We start from the raw sequence: 13,685 nt of genomic DNA on the forward strand, positions 1-13,685 counted from the left end.
GGGGCCTGCCTGGCCTCCAGTGGGAGGGAGTTCCACAGTCTCTGGGAGCAGCCACAGAGAAGGCCGTCTCTCGTGTCCCCAAGCAAACACATCTGTGAAGTTGGTGGGTCCAGGAGGAAAGTCCCCCCTGATGATTTCAACACCTGAGCAGGTTCATAATGGGAGACACAGTCTTTGAGATAACTTGAATCCAAGCCATTTAGGGCTTTGTAGATTAAAAACGCACTTTGTGCCTGGAAACTGAGTTAGCCATCTATCTCACACATACATTAGCAGTTCTAAGATGATGGTACTGGTAGTGGTGGTGATTCTATCGAGGAGCTCCAGGAAATACACAACATTCTCTGCCCTCATCATCTCCTCACACAATCCTGAGAGGAAGGTTAAGAGGTCGGCCTGAATTTGAAACCAAGTGTCTTCAGTATTAGTTGTCCAGCCTGTCACTCTGACTGCTTTGCTACAAAACGGCTTGTGTGCGTATACATCTCCTTGTGTATACACTACGTGATGCTCCACCGGCAATCCTAGAATCATGGAGCGGGAAGGGTCCTGTATGGCCATCAAGTCTGACCCCCTGCTCAAGGCAGGAATCCCGGTCAGAGCAGACCTCACAGATGCTTGTCTAAATTTCTTTTGAATGCCTCCAACGTTGGAGCGCTCACCACTTCCTGAGGTCTTGGGTTCCATTGTCGTACTGCTCTAACAGTTGGGAAGTGTTTTTAATTATTATTATTATTCAGCTAAAATCTGGCTTCCTGCAACATTATTACATACCCTGCATTGTGGGATGATAAAGAACAGATCCTTGCCCCTTCTCTGAAGGATAGCCTTTCAAGTCTTTGAGGAGTGCTCTCCAATCTCCCTTCCGTCTTCTTTTCTAAACAGGCCCAGTTCTTTCAATCTTTCCTCATCAGGCTTAGTTTCCGGTCCTTTGATCATCCTTTCTGCCCCCTCCTCTTCCAGTTTGTCATCACCCTCAATGCAAAGAAGCATCTGTTTGAAATGATACAATGCCACATTTCTTGCAAAGAGTTGCATTAATATATACTTTACGAAGATGAATGAGCGGAAACCCATCTTCATATTTCCTCTCACTCATGCCTTTTCCAACACCCTGCTCGTGACTGTTTGTTTTCAGCTCCATTTCCTCGCCTCATGTCCCTTCTTAAAATCGCACACCCCAAATCCGATCTCTCTTGATTTCTCTAGAATGCATAGGCCTGCACTTCCCTTCAACTCTGTTCCCTGCTAACGTCTTCCAGATGTTCAAGTGGTGTGGATGAAACACCCTTCTTTAGGCTTGCGATAATGACTAACTTTCATGTATGATTCTATTCACTCCCACAGAGACTAAAGCAGTGTAGGAAATTCCAGTTCTGCTGCTTTGGGGCTGGAGGGGGGGGGGGAGACAGACACCCACTGGGCACAATCTGCCATTTCTGTAGAAACCCTTCTGAAACTGAACACAAGCTGCAAAAAAATAAATAAATAAATAAATAAATAAATAAAAACAGGTCTCACCCCCTTTCCAATGCATCACAGATTCCTGTTTAGGTCTCTTTCTCTAAAGAAATATTGACCTTTGGGGATAGCAAATCCCAATTAAATCTTCACATCTCTCAAATCACAGTTCCTAGTTCCAAAGCCCGGCAGCTCAAATGTTACCCATTGGGCTGGTTCACCCCCCAAAAAACAGGCAACTGGGTAATTTTATTCTATTCTATTCTATTTCTAGACCAGCCTTCTCCATGTCAAGGGGCAAGGGCTGCTCATAAATTGTTTAAAGTGTATGGAAATAAAAGCACACTAAGTAACACTAGTTTGTTTGCATTTTTAAGACACATTGAAAAAACAACACACGGAGATCGATGCAGAAAAAAAACGAAAAAACCAATAAACCTGTAGTGCTCCGCTTTCTTTTATCAATGTTAAAAGCCCCCTAAGAAGGAATACCTTTGCCTCTCAGCCAAAGGACCAGCTGGGCCTCCTGCAGAAAGACTGTGCACAACCTAGGAGCAGCCACTGAAAAGGCCCTGTCTTGCGTTCTCAAAATACATGCCCATATGGGTGGCGGGACCAAGAAAAGGGCTTCCGTAAAGATCTTAAAACTTAGTCAGCCTCTAAACATATTAAAGCAAATTTGAAGGCAGCTGTTGTAAAATCTTCTCGGCCCCCCATCTGTAATTTGGCCAATGGGGTAGGTAAGACATTTGGTCCAGGGCAGACCAGCAATCTATGATGTCACCCAGATCTGTCTCTGTGCAGAGGGACAAAAAGCGCTGCAGTTGGATGAGTCAGAATCAGCAAAACACAGACAGACAGCGGAGGGAGAAATCCTTCGGCTCGGGAAGCACATTTTCAGCCGCCTGTCTGGGAATCTGGCGCATGAACGGTAAGTAGCTTGAGTGGCTAGTCAGAGCACAAGGCTGCCTCTCCCCGCCTATGCTAAACGTGCGTGTTTGTACAGACATTTCCAAGGCTGCCTTCTGCCCAGGGCAAAGGGTGAGGCAGGGCCCCCTCCCATTCCAAAACTTTCTCCAAGGTGGGTCTTGGGCAACATCCACCTCTGACCCTGAAGGGAGCCCTCTCCCTGAGAAGCCTCCTGTTCATCAGCAAATCCCTCCAAGACTTTGGGCACCCCATCTGGGAATCTGCCCCCCAAGGCAGCCACATAATTCTGGTGAATAATAGAACCAGCCCCGAACTTACATATTTTTACTTTTTAAATAATTCTCCTAAATAAAAAAATAAATTTCATTGATTGATTGATTGATTGATTGATTGATTGATTGATTGATTGATTGATTGATTGATTGATTGATTGATTGATTGATTGATTGATTGATTGATTGATCTGCCTTGCTCCTTAAAGAGGACCCAAGGTGGCTTACATTAAAAGAGAATATTTAAAGCTCACAACAGGGAGTATGCAAATATTTAAATGGATCAAACAAATACCATATTTTAAAAATGGTAAACAAAAGCAACACCAAAACACAGCCCAAGCATTAAGGGACAGAAATCCATTTTTTATAATAATAAAAAAACCCCACTCAGGCAGCCAGTCCTCCACCAAATGCACCTGTGAACCCCCCCGTCTACCGACCAAACAGAAATTCATTAGTAACTTTCAAACGAGAAAACACAGAGAGAGAGAGAGTTGCCATTAATGGTTGCAAGTATTATAAAGATGCTAAGCTCCTAACCTAAAGATATTAGCTGGAAATCCTATAGGTGTTCACATAAGGTTTTTGTAACATGTTCCAGCTAACTGCAGCTAATTGGTGAAGTGCTTTTGGTTGCACAATCAACCACATGACCAGGCATGCAACTGAGACATGCCTCAGCCCCTTTGCTGATTAGCTGCAATTCACCCTGACAAGTTGCAACAACCTTACACTGGGAGGATGAAGGTCTCCCACTCATCTTGTGACATCATTCAGTGAGGATTCCTGATTCCTTTGAGGAACATATACAGGTCCATGCATACAACACAGGGCAATAAAGAGTTTCCAGGTGGTATAGAAAAGATCATGAGTCTGAGAATTTCTTGTGTAAACTCACTCGTTACAGAAAGACCATACATGTCCTGTAAAGGCTACTTTAGAGGAAATGAAGCTCAGATGAGTGTTGTCTCTGGAATGCCCCATGGGTTGGGAAACTATCAAATATTCATTTCATGAAGAACAGACAAGCTGCCTCTTACGCATGGATCGGTGCCTGGTTCTCCTGATGTAATTATAGAAGAGGTAGCCGTGTTAGTCTGTCCTTAGCGGGTCAGGCAAAAAACAAAACAAATCAAGAAGACAAAAACATGGTGCCCCCTGTAAGACTAACTAACTCCCAGGGAGGGGGATTTGATCTGTCAAAACAGACTTAAGTCCCACTGGCAACTTGGGCTCAAACTAAACTTGTTGGGTTTTTTTCAATGATTCGGACGCAACTTACAACAAGCCTCCCTTTTTCGGGGGGAGGGGTTGCTTATTTTTAATAGGGACTTAGACTTGGGACTTGGTGCCAAAGACTTTGAGTCAGACTTGGGACATAGACTCAAAGACTGACCCACATCCCTGCTCACTGTTATATTTTATTTTAATGTGAGCTTCTGTGGACAAGTCAATTTCTACCCACCTTTGATCCTTGATCAAATCATGCCTATCTCGCCTTTTCATGAATGTCAAAGATGTGTCTGAATTCAAGATCTCAGTGAGGTATGAAGGTCAAGTTAAGAGCCAAGAAACTAGAGGATTGCTGCATGCAAAGTTTTATTAAAAATAGACTATTCCATTTCAATGAAAAATCCTTGCATGCCTGGCCAATATATGGAGATGTCAGGGTGCGTTTCTCCCCGGGAAGAAACAGATGGCAAATAAGGAAGATCACAGCAGAGCTCAGCAGGGAATCAGAAACAGGGAGCACCGGATGGGGGGGTGAACACTGCATCAATGTCAATGCTCAGACAGAAGGGAGATCCCGTGCCTATAAACGGGAACATTCCAGGAAGTCCCCGTCTGCTTGGGTCCCCTGCCTGTCACTTGATGGTCTCCCTGCACACACCAGACTCCAAAGGGGCATTCAAGGTTACAAAGGGAGAGAACTAGAGGTCAGTGATGGGCAGAAGGCACCAGGACAGATCCCGGCATCTCTAGCATTTAAAAAAAAAAAAGATCGACTCAAAACTGGTAATTCCATGTCTTTGCAGTCGTGAGTCTGTTGCAAATTTCAGTCGGAACTTTAAAGCAGCTTTGTGAACCTATTTTTGGGCATAGGGTTCATTGGGCGTGGGGTTCAGCACTTTGGACAGCTCCGGCCATGTTTTGACACCGACCCAAAGCCGATTCCCCATCCCTGTGGCTTTGGAGTCACTGGCCTTCACTGATCAGTAGGGAAAGTCTTCTCCCCAAAACCCTGGAAAGATCCTACCCCTTCAGTGTAGCAAGTGCAACAGGGTTGGCTCATCAACTGGTTAGACCTGGCCTGCAGGTGGAATCCAGTCCATTGCTTTCCCATCTGATGAGGAATTTGTTTGCAGTTCCTAGATGAGGTACAGTGCGGAAAGGGTTTCTTTGCTAAGAGCTAGCCCACAGGAGGGGAAGCGGAGAGTCCATGTGGCACTGTAAGCAGCTGAGCAGAGAAAACAGTGCAAACTCCACCTGCCCGAGGGTGATAGTGGAGCACTTCACAAACAGGCCTCCTGCTTCAGAAGCCCATTGATCTGAAGGTAGGAGAAGAGGTCAACGTAACAGAGGCAAAGTCAATAGCAGGCAAGGCTCTGAGCCAAAGAATAGAAACAAAACCTTGCAAAAGTAGGGCAGAAGCAAGAAGCAACCAGTCCGGCCACGACGGAGAACAGCCAACTGAAAAGATGGGAGGCACAAAGGAGTCGTGTTATGGAAAGCCGAGAGGACACCTCAGTCAGGAAGCTAAAGCTTCATTGCCAGTCTCAAGCTAGATCAGAAAGGCAACAGAAAATGCCTAACTTCATCCAGACCCAGTGAGATACAGTGCCCCCTAATGATGAAACTATATTATGACATTACCCACATTCACTCTATTCCCTGCAAGCTTTTGTTAAAGGGGGTGGTGGAAATGATTAAATAGATCAAGGACTAGTGAAATAATCAGTCACTGGTCTCTCCTGACCTCAAAGATTCCCAAATGAAATGGAATGTAGGTAGCTTGTGGGTTGGAATGGGGTGTAGCTCACCTCAACATTTTGGATGGAGGGCCTTCTACCCCAGTCACAAGCCATCACTGACGTGGAACAAGAAACGATCAGGTTCAACACTATCTCAGTCCATCGTACAAGATGCTCTGCAGAAGTCTACATAGATGAATGTCGATGTGGACACCCTGGATGCACACTTAGAGGTTGCACAAATACAATGATGATGATCTGGGTGGTTCACTCTTTCCTTTCCTTTCCTTTCCTTTCCTTTCCTTTCCTTTTTTAAATCTTCTCTTTCTTTTTCCCTTCCTTTCTTGTCCTTTCCTTTCCACTTGCTCAGGATCTGGAGCCTGCTATGTCATTTCCCTACCGTTTCTCACGCCAAATGGTGACAATTATAAAAATGTTCAGAACTTCTTTGAGCCTCGTAATCTAAAGTGGCAACTTATTTTCAGGTTCACATCCCTTGGAAATGGGACTCTTTTCTGGGACTGGAACGGACCTTCTGATTTGCTTCTCCCATGACCATCAAGAGGGTTGACCTGTAGCCTCAAACTACAGCATATAGCTCCTTCTCTCGAGAGCTTCTTCCTGGGATGTACAGCCTCCATTGTTTTATCACTTGAGTGAGGACCAAGAAGCCTAGTGGTAATACAGCCAAAAATATAAGCCATTCGGAATGACTAGGATTTGACTACTGTCAATTGAGATGCATTATGATAATCCATAGGGTCCCTCTCAACTCTGCAGTTCTTGGATTAATTTATCCACCAAGGTTGACCTGGAACATTTAAGCAGGAAAACATCTTCTCCAGCTATGCAACAATTTTGTAGACCGGTGGTTCCCAACCTTGGGTCCCTCAGATGTTCTTGGAACACAACTCGTAGAAGTCCTCAGCTGTGCTGGCCACGATTTCTGAGAGTTGTAGTCCAAGAATGTCTGGGGGTCCGAGGTGGGAACCTTTGCTGTAGAAAATGACATTTCTCAGGCAGTGTATCTTGAGATGTTCATGAGATGTTCATGAGAATGAAAGAGGGCTTGCTTCTCATTTTACACATCAGTTATGAGCCTTTTCCAAGGTCTGTTAGGTAAAAGGTGTGGTGGTTAAAAGCTTGTCTCTTTGTGTATTTTTTTGTGTTTTTTATTTTTACAGGATGTGATTTTATTTATTTGAATTCCAGTCCCATACTGTCTGCAGGAGACTCACAGTTATCCCTTCAGGGATAACTTGTCAGATTTCTTTCCATACAGACCAGACTACAATAATATGGCTCTGTTTTGTTAGTCAACCTTCCTGTTTTCTACTCCATAATTAACGACAACACATCTTGATCATCTGTGAAAGCAGTGTTAAGGTACATAGGCTGTTCTAGTTAATGCAATGCATAATGTTTTGACTTTCTACATCACCTGGATGAACCTGATTAAGCCTAGTTTAAGCCACCAGTGGAAAAATGTGCACAACACAAAAAGCGGACCTTAACATCCTCTTAAGGTCTCCTAATGGCGTTTGGTCCAAATCTGTTCCATGGAGCAAAAAGGTTGAGATTGCTCAAATGCCAGCAAAGCATCACTTGCTATTTATACAAAGAGGTTTTGAGTTTTGGTAAGAGTTCCAGAAGGAAATGTGATTGGCATCCAATCTGAGATATGCTCTGTTAGTAACACTCCATTTTTAACTGCTAACATCAGCATGAAACAGTGTAGGTTTCTTGGCATCCCAGGATTGTAAGGCTGAACCCTTGGAGATTATGGTCCCTTCCTTTGGGAAGGTGGCCTTCTGACCTGGTTCCCAAACCCAAGACATGGGGGGATTTTGGTAATAGGTTTCAAGCCAACTAAAGGTGCAGAAATAAGAGTTCAAAATGCAATGGTCCTCAAAGCAATCTTCATAGCTGCTGCCACCAGCATCATCCATAAGGAGCAGGTCTTCGGTAAAGCCAATGGATCTTGATTACCCATTCAAGACTGAATAGCCTCAAATACTTTGCATTGAAAGAAGACAGGCTGCAACAACATACTGATCCCAGGAAAACTCATTTCTCCCCACATTTGATGGCTTTATTATTTATTTACATTTGCACGCATGAATCATGTTTCCATAGAGTACCTTCTGACAGCTTTAGGTTTCCCTTTGTTGGACTACAGCCTCCATCATCCACAAGCTTTTTCCATGCCAACCTAGGGTTGTGAAAATTCTGAACCTTTTGCCTCCGAGAACAACAGGCATTTTTCACAGCTAATTGCCTATTCAGGACTATTTTTATTCACATGCTATCAGATCGATTCCAACTTGTGGTGAACCCATTAAGGCAGTGGTCCCCAACTTTGGGCCTCCAGATGTTCTTGGACTACAACTCCCAGAAGCCTTCACCACCACCTCTGCTGGCCGGGATTTCTGGGAGTTGAAGTCCAAGAACATCTGGAGGCCCAAGGTTGGGGAACCACTGTATTAAGGGTTTCTTTGGCACAGAGTGTTCAGAAGTGTTCTACCACTCCCTTCCTCTAGAGGCACTCTGCAGCTTGGTCAGGGCTACACAGGCTGGCTCCTCTCACGGGATGTGCAGTGGGGAATTGAACCCCCAACCCTCAGCTCTGCAGCCAGGTGCTCCAGCCCACTGAGCTATCGACTACCTCAACATTCTTTGTATTACAAAGCTCACAACGAGGCACTGCTACCTTTGGACTCTCACAGTGCTGCCTCGCCTTCCTCCTCATCCTCATCATCATCATCTTAGAACTTCAAGGCAGGAAGGGACCCTGTGGCTCATCAAATCCATCCCCTGTCAAGGAGGCCCAGTGGGGAATCGAACCCCCGACCTCTGGCTCCATAAACCAGAGACTTAAACCACTGAGCTATCCAGCCTTGCTGCTTCCATTTCACAGCCTTCTCTTCTCCTTTGACTAATGTCAAAACTGGGGGAGAACACTGGAAGTGTCCAGTAAACTCAATACAAACAAAACCAATACTTGTGGGATTTCTTCATAATGTAAGCCTTTGTTCACACAAAACAAACAAAAAAACTCCGAAAAGCTCCAGGTGGAATAAAAGTGTGCTAACTTTAAGATACTGACAAAGCAACACATATATCAATCTGCAACAGTCAAAACAACATTTTCTGAAAGCTTAAATAAATCAGACTTATTGTAGAATACAGTTTTTTGAGACTACAACCCACATCTTCAGAGATATACAAGGTTGAACAGTAGTTTTGAGACAGATCTGTACAGAGTCTAAAGATCATCATCCTCACAGAATGGCGGAAGCTGGAAGGGGCCCTATGGATCATCCAGTCCAACCCCTGTCAAGGAGGCCCAGAGGGGGAATCGAACTCCCAGCCTCTGACTCCATAGTCAGATACCCAAGCCACTGAACTATCCAGTGGTTCTTATATCACATCAAGCAAGAATGGCACATTCATAACATCAGCCACTGGTGGACGCACCCTTTTTCTAGCTATGCTTTGAAGCTGGAAAAGATGTTCCAATTAAACCCAACATTCAAGACAATAATATTTGATGTTAAAAATGCATGTCGCTGAAGAAGTGGACTATCAACCACAAAAGCTCAGCCTAAAACAAATTTGCCAAACTCAAGTTTCTTACAATATTTTTGTTGCTGATGATTTAAAAAAAAAACAATTGGATGTTTTATATTGCTATCTACTTTATTAGTTTAATTTTTAAAAAATCATTTCTTTGTAGAATTTGCCAATTGCTGTTTATAATGCTGAGAGTTAAATACGGTGTCCTAGACAGATGAGGACCGAGTTCAAATCCCCACTAGCTGAAGGAAACTCACTGGGGGTGGCAAAGGTAAATCAACCCTTGAAGGCCTCACATACATTTAAAACTCTGTTAGGGTTGCTGTAATGTGGAAGCAAATGAACAGCACATAACAATTTAACTTAAAGTTGAAGCATAGGATGCAGATGAGAACACTATTCAAAACAAACAAATTATAGTAATTGGTAAATCTCTAGCTGGGACAATCAAAACCCCTAATGCTGAAAAGCAAATAAAAATGTTTTCACCTTCCACTGAAAAGGCCACAAAGATTGCACCGAGAACACACTCAGGGGTGTCAGCAAAGACAAGACCCAGATCGCCTAAGGCGCTCCTCCTCATCCAGATGGAAGCGACCAACCACTGCCACCAAAGATCTGACACAATCTAAGTCTGCGCCTTCTGGAAGTAAAAGTTCCTCACTTTGTGAGGCCTGAGCAAAGCGATCCCAACCCCAGGAACAAGGAACAGCCTTCCATCACTTGATGACTAATGGCCAGAATCCTACAGGCAATTTACACTGGCGTAAAGGAAACAGTGTGAGTCTTGGCAGCAGTTTGCCATTCATCAGCAACGCACTTGCTGTGCCCAGGAACACAAGTAACAAGCACCTTGTTAACAAGGAGCAATTGGCTGCCGAGACTCACGCCATTTCCCTTGATAACAATCAAATGCCATCTGGTTAATTCTGGCTTCTGGTGACCCTGTCCAGGGATTTCCAGGCAGAGAACACTCAGAAGTGCTTTACCCTTTCCTTCCTCTAGGGGCATCCTTGGGACTGTGCAGCTGGCCCAAGGCCACCCAGGCTGGCTCTGCTCACAGAAAGCACTGCAGGGGAATCGAACTCCCAACTCTTGGTTCTGCAGCCAGAGACCTAAAACACAAAGTTCTATTTGCCATCTCCCTTAGGCAAATAGAAACTGCTGACAGAATCCTGGCTATCAAGTTTTACTTGGCCTAAACATTCTCTGACAGCAGCCCGTTGCTTGAGGTGCTTCAAAGCAAGATGACAACAATGGATACTACAAGCCATACATTCTCCCCACTAACCAAGTTAAAGAATTGACAACCTCACTTCAAACCAGGTTAGATCTGGAATCAGACGTTCTTCCAGCACAACCTCCAGGAAACCGTGCCTCCCTTATGGCCCCACAGCTAAATAAGAGGATCTCCCCAGCTGCAGAGGGGCCACACCCAGGCCTCCCCCCGAGGTTTTCAGCTTACAACGTCTGCAGCCACAAAGTGGGGGGGGGGGGGCTATTATTAACAGTTATTATTAGAACTTGCATGCTATGGATGACGGAGACATTGACATCCCTGACAGTCAAGGATGATGGGAAGGGCTCAAAGGATTGCCCGCCTCCTGTGGCAAAGCCAGTGGGTCCAGCTTTGGTTTCTGTGAGCCCTGATTTAGCTGGATGGGGGTGAGGTTTATCGCTCAGCCTCGGGCAACAGAAAAAACTCTTAGGCTGGTCCTCCCTACATCTACGGAGCTTCTGCCCGCGACCCACAAATGCCAGACCACGGAGTCGAGTGCCCACCTCTTTCCTTTGTCTTTCCGGCAACGCTGACCCAATGCCCCCATCCATGCCCACTTCCCACTGCCTTTATGCCCTCCTCACCCACCGCCTCCCTTGGTCGCCGGGCCAAATCTCCCACCTGGGCCCCTCTCCTGTCCATCTTGCCCCCAGTCAAGCCAGTCTCCTCCTCCTCCACCTGGCTCTCCCGCTCTTCCTTCCTTCCCTCCTCCCTCCCTCCCTCCCGCCAGCTGTGCCCCTGGAAAATAAGCTGCAGAATGTTAATTTATGGATCAGGGAGGGGTCGCGGGGGGGGACCACTTGGTTTCATTCCCCACTAGGGCCCAGCCTGGTCTATTCTCTTTCCCTAAAGCTGACAGCTGCTTCCCCCGGCCTCCCTTTCCCTACTTCCCCCCCCCCGCCCTCTCTGGAAGCCAGGCCTGCTGGAAACCAACCCCCCCCTAAAATCCCTCCCTCGCCCCTAAAAGGGATCCTCTCAGACTCACGTTGGGGTCTCGGATCTACTCATCCAAAACCTCACCCCGCCCTTTGCAGGCGGCGGCGGCGGCGGCGGTCGCCAGCTGCAGACCGAGCGTGCCATTTTTTTTTTTAATTTTTTATTTTTTTGCAAGTTCCCAAATGAGTCGGATCGGATGCAAAAGGGAAGGCCGGGGCCGGGCAGAAGCCCCCCCCCCGCCGCGCTGGGCTTTTGTGTGTGAAAAAGGCCCGGCAAGGAGGGCGCGCATCTCCAGACCCAAGAAAGGCGTCCAGGCGCACCGGTGGGAGATCCTGAACGGCGAGGGAAGGCGCCGCCGCCCGGGAGAACCCCAGTCCAGCTCCGGGAGGCTAAAAATAAGCCTCTCGACCGGGGGAGGGGACCCAAGGAGGGAGAGCCGAGAGAGAGAGAAGGGGCGGCCAGGGAGGGAGACTCCGCTCATCGTCCCTGGTTTGAGGCCCACCAAGCCTCACATCCTCAGCTTTTTAAATCCTTTGCTTCATTCATCTATCTATCTATCTATCTATCTATCTATCTATCTATCTATCTATCTATCTATCTATCTATCTATCTATCTATCTATCTATCTATCTATCTATCTATCTATCTATCTATCTATCTATCTATCTATCTCTATACGGCCATGATCCTAGGAGGAGACCCGCTCAGCCGACGGACCTTCCCTTCCCAGGTGAACACACGCGTTCACGGATCTTGAAGACCCACAAGGAACCGGAGGGATTGTCCGCCAAGGGGGTCGGCCAGGAGAGGAGGCGATCTCTGTGACAGCCGGATCTCCCCCCCCCCCAGGCACCCGCCGCGCCGGGACACAAAAAAAGGGAGGGTCGTCAACTAGCATCCCGTGTGAGCTGGGGGGGGGGGAGGAGAGAAGCAGGAGAGAGAAAACAAGCGGACCCGCGATTCCAGACTCAACCGATTTCGCTTCCACCTCCAGGCAAAAAGCACAGCACGTATAACAGGAGTCGCCGGCAGGGTGGATTTGTCGGGGGAAATGCAGATGTGGATATATGGGTCTCTCTCTCTCTGAGAAAGCTGGTCTTTGACTGCCATCCTTACGTGTGTGTGTGTGCGTGTGTGTGCGTGTAAACTGCAGCAAGAGGCCAGGGCGCTCTCACAGGCATCGAAATAACAAGCCAACCCCGTGTCTTCCCTTCGCTGCACCGCCAGCATCCATGCGTTGCTACTTCCGCCAGTGGCGAGACAAGACTCCCTCCTTGGCTTTCCATGGGTGTGCAATTGTGTATGTGTGTGTGTTTTTCCCCCCACAACCCTCTCTCCCTTCAGGAGTTAAGCTGCTCTAGGATCGCTGCGTCTACATTTCCCAAACCCGAGACCAACCCAGGATGGAGAGCAGAAGGGGTGGATGGGGGGGACCGAGGATGCTTCAAAAGAACAGACGGGAGCCCTCTGCCAGGGGCGGGCGAGCGGGCGACCCACCCACTCCCGACTAGCCAGGCCATGCATTGTCTGAGATGAGTGTTTTCCTTTCCTTCCTGGCGGTAGGAAAGGAAGGTGAGTCTGGGAGAAGTCGTCCGCAGAAGGACGAAAGGCAGCCCCAGCCCTTGGCTGGGGGTGGCAGGCGGCTGGCAGCAAAAGAGCACAGGCCCTCCTCTGTGAAACAACAGCCAAAAAAAAAAAAATAAGAGGGAGGTAGGGAGGGAGGAAAAGATGGAAGGGAAAGGAGGGGAATGATATATGCTCATTACCTGCTGTTTGTCCTGTCATACTGCAGCCTGACGGTCCACGCCTTAAGCTCTGGTGCAACCATCCAAAGCAAAATCTCCTCTACAGGGGGAAAAAGAAAAAAAATAAACTGGGGTGGGGGAGAAATGCAGATTCCTGGGTTAGTCCATGAAAAGGCTTTGCATTCTCCCTATAGAGCAGCTTCTGACCTCCAATCCTAACATTAGTAGCCTGGATGCTTGCCTGCCTGAGTGCTGTTCCCTAGCCCGTGTCGTCACCAGGATCCTGCCACCCTGATTGGCTGCGGGGAAGCAGATAATAATACTACTAATAGCCCTGGCAAGGCTGGGAGGGAGAAGCCTTATGTTTCAAAGAGCAGCAACTGCAGGAATGGGAGGGCGGTAGGGCGAGTTGAGGAACTTGCATTCAGAGACCGCTTCCTATGTATATATATAGGATCTTCTTGGAACCTTCACAACTTAATGATTTGGCTTGAAATAGAAATTATGGGGG

The 13,685-nt window shown here is 46.9% G+C and overlaps 1 protein-coding gene across 3 annotated transcripts in view; it reads right to left on the minus strand.

Moving 5' to 3' along the window:
• Nucleotides 1-13,473, minus strand: part of PAK3 (p21 (RAC1) activated kinase 3) — a 57,221-nt gene extending 43,748 nt beyond the window's left edge. The window contains exon 1 of one of the 3 annotated variants that reach the window (XM_020784428.3): nt 13,196-13,473. The gene's annotated coding sequence lies outside the window, so the exon portion shown is untranslated. Of the gene's footprint in view, nt 1-11,478; nt 11,581-13,195 lie in introns of those variants that run through there. The other 2 variants (XM_072981013.2, XM_072981015.2) reach the window with 2 other exon arrangements.
• Nucleotides 13,474-13,685: the final 212 nt, after the last annotated feature.

The sequence above is a fragment of the Pogona vitticeps genome, chromosome 11 (genome assembly GCF_051106095.1).
Source record: "Pogona vitticeps strain Pit_001003342236 chromosome 11, PviZW2.1, whole genome shotgun sequence".
Taxonomy (NCBI): Eukaryota; Metazoa; Chordata; class Lepidosauria; order Squamata; family Agamidae; genus Pogona; species Pogona vitticeps.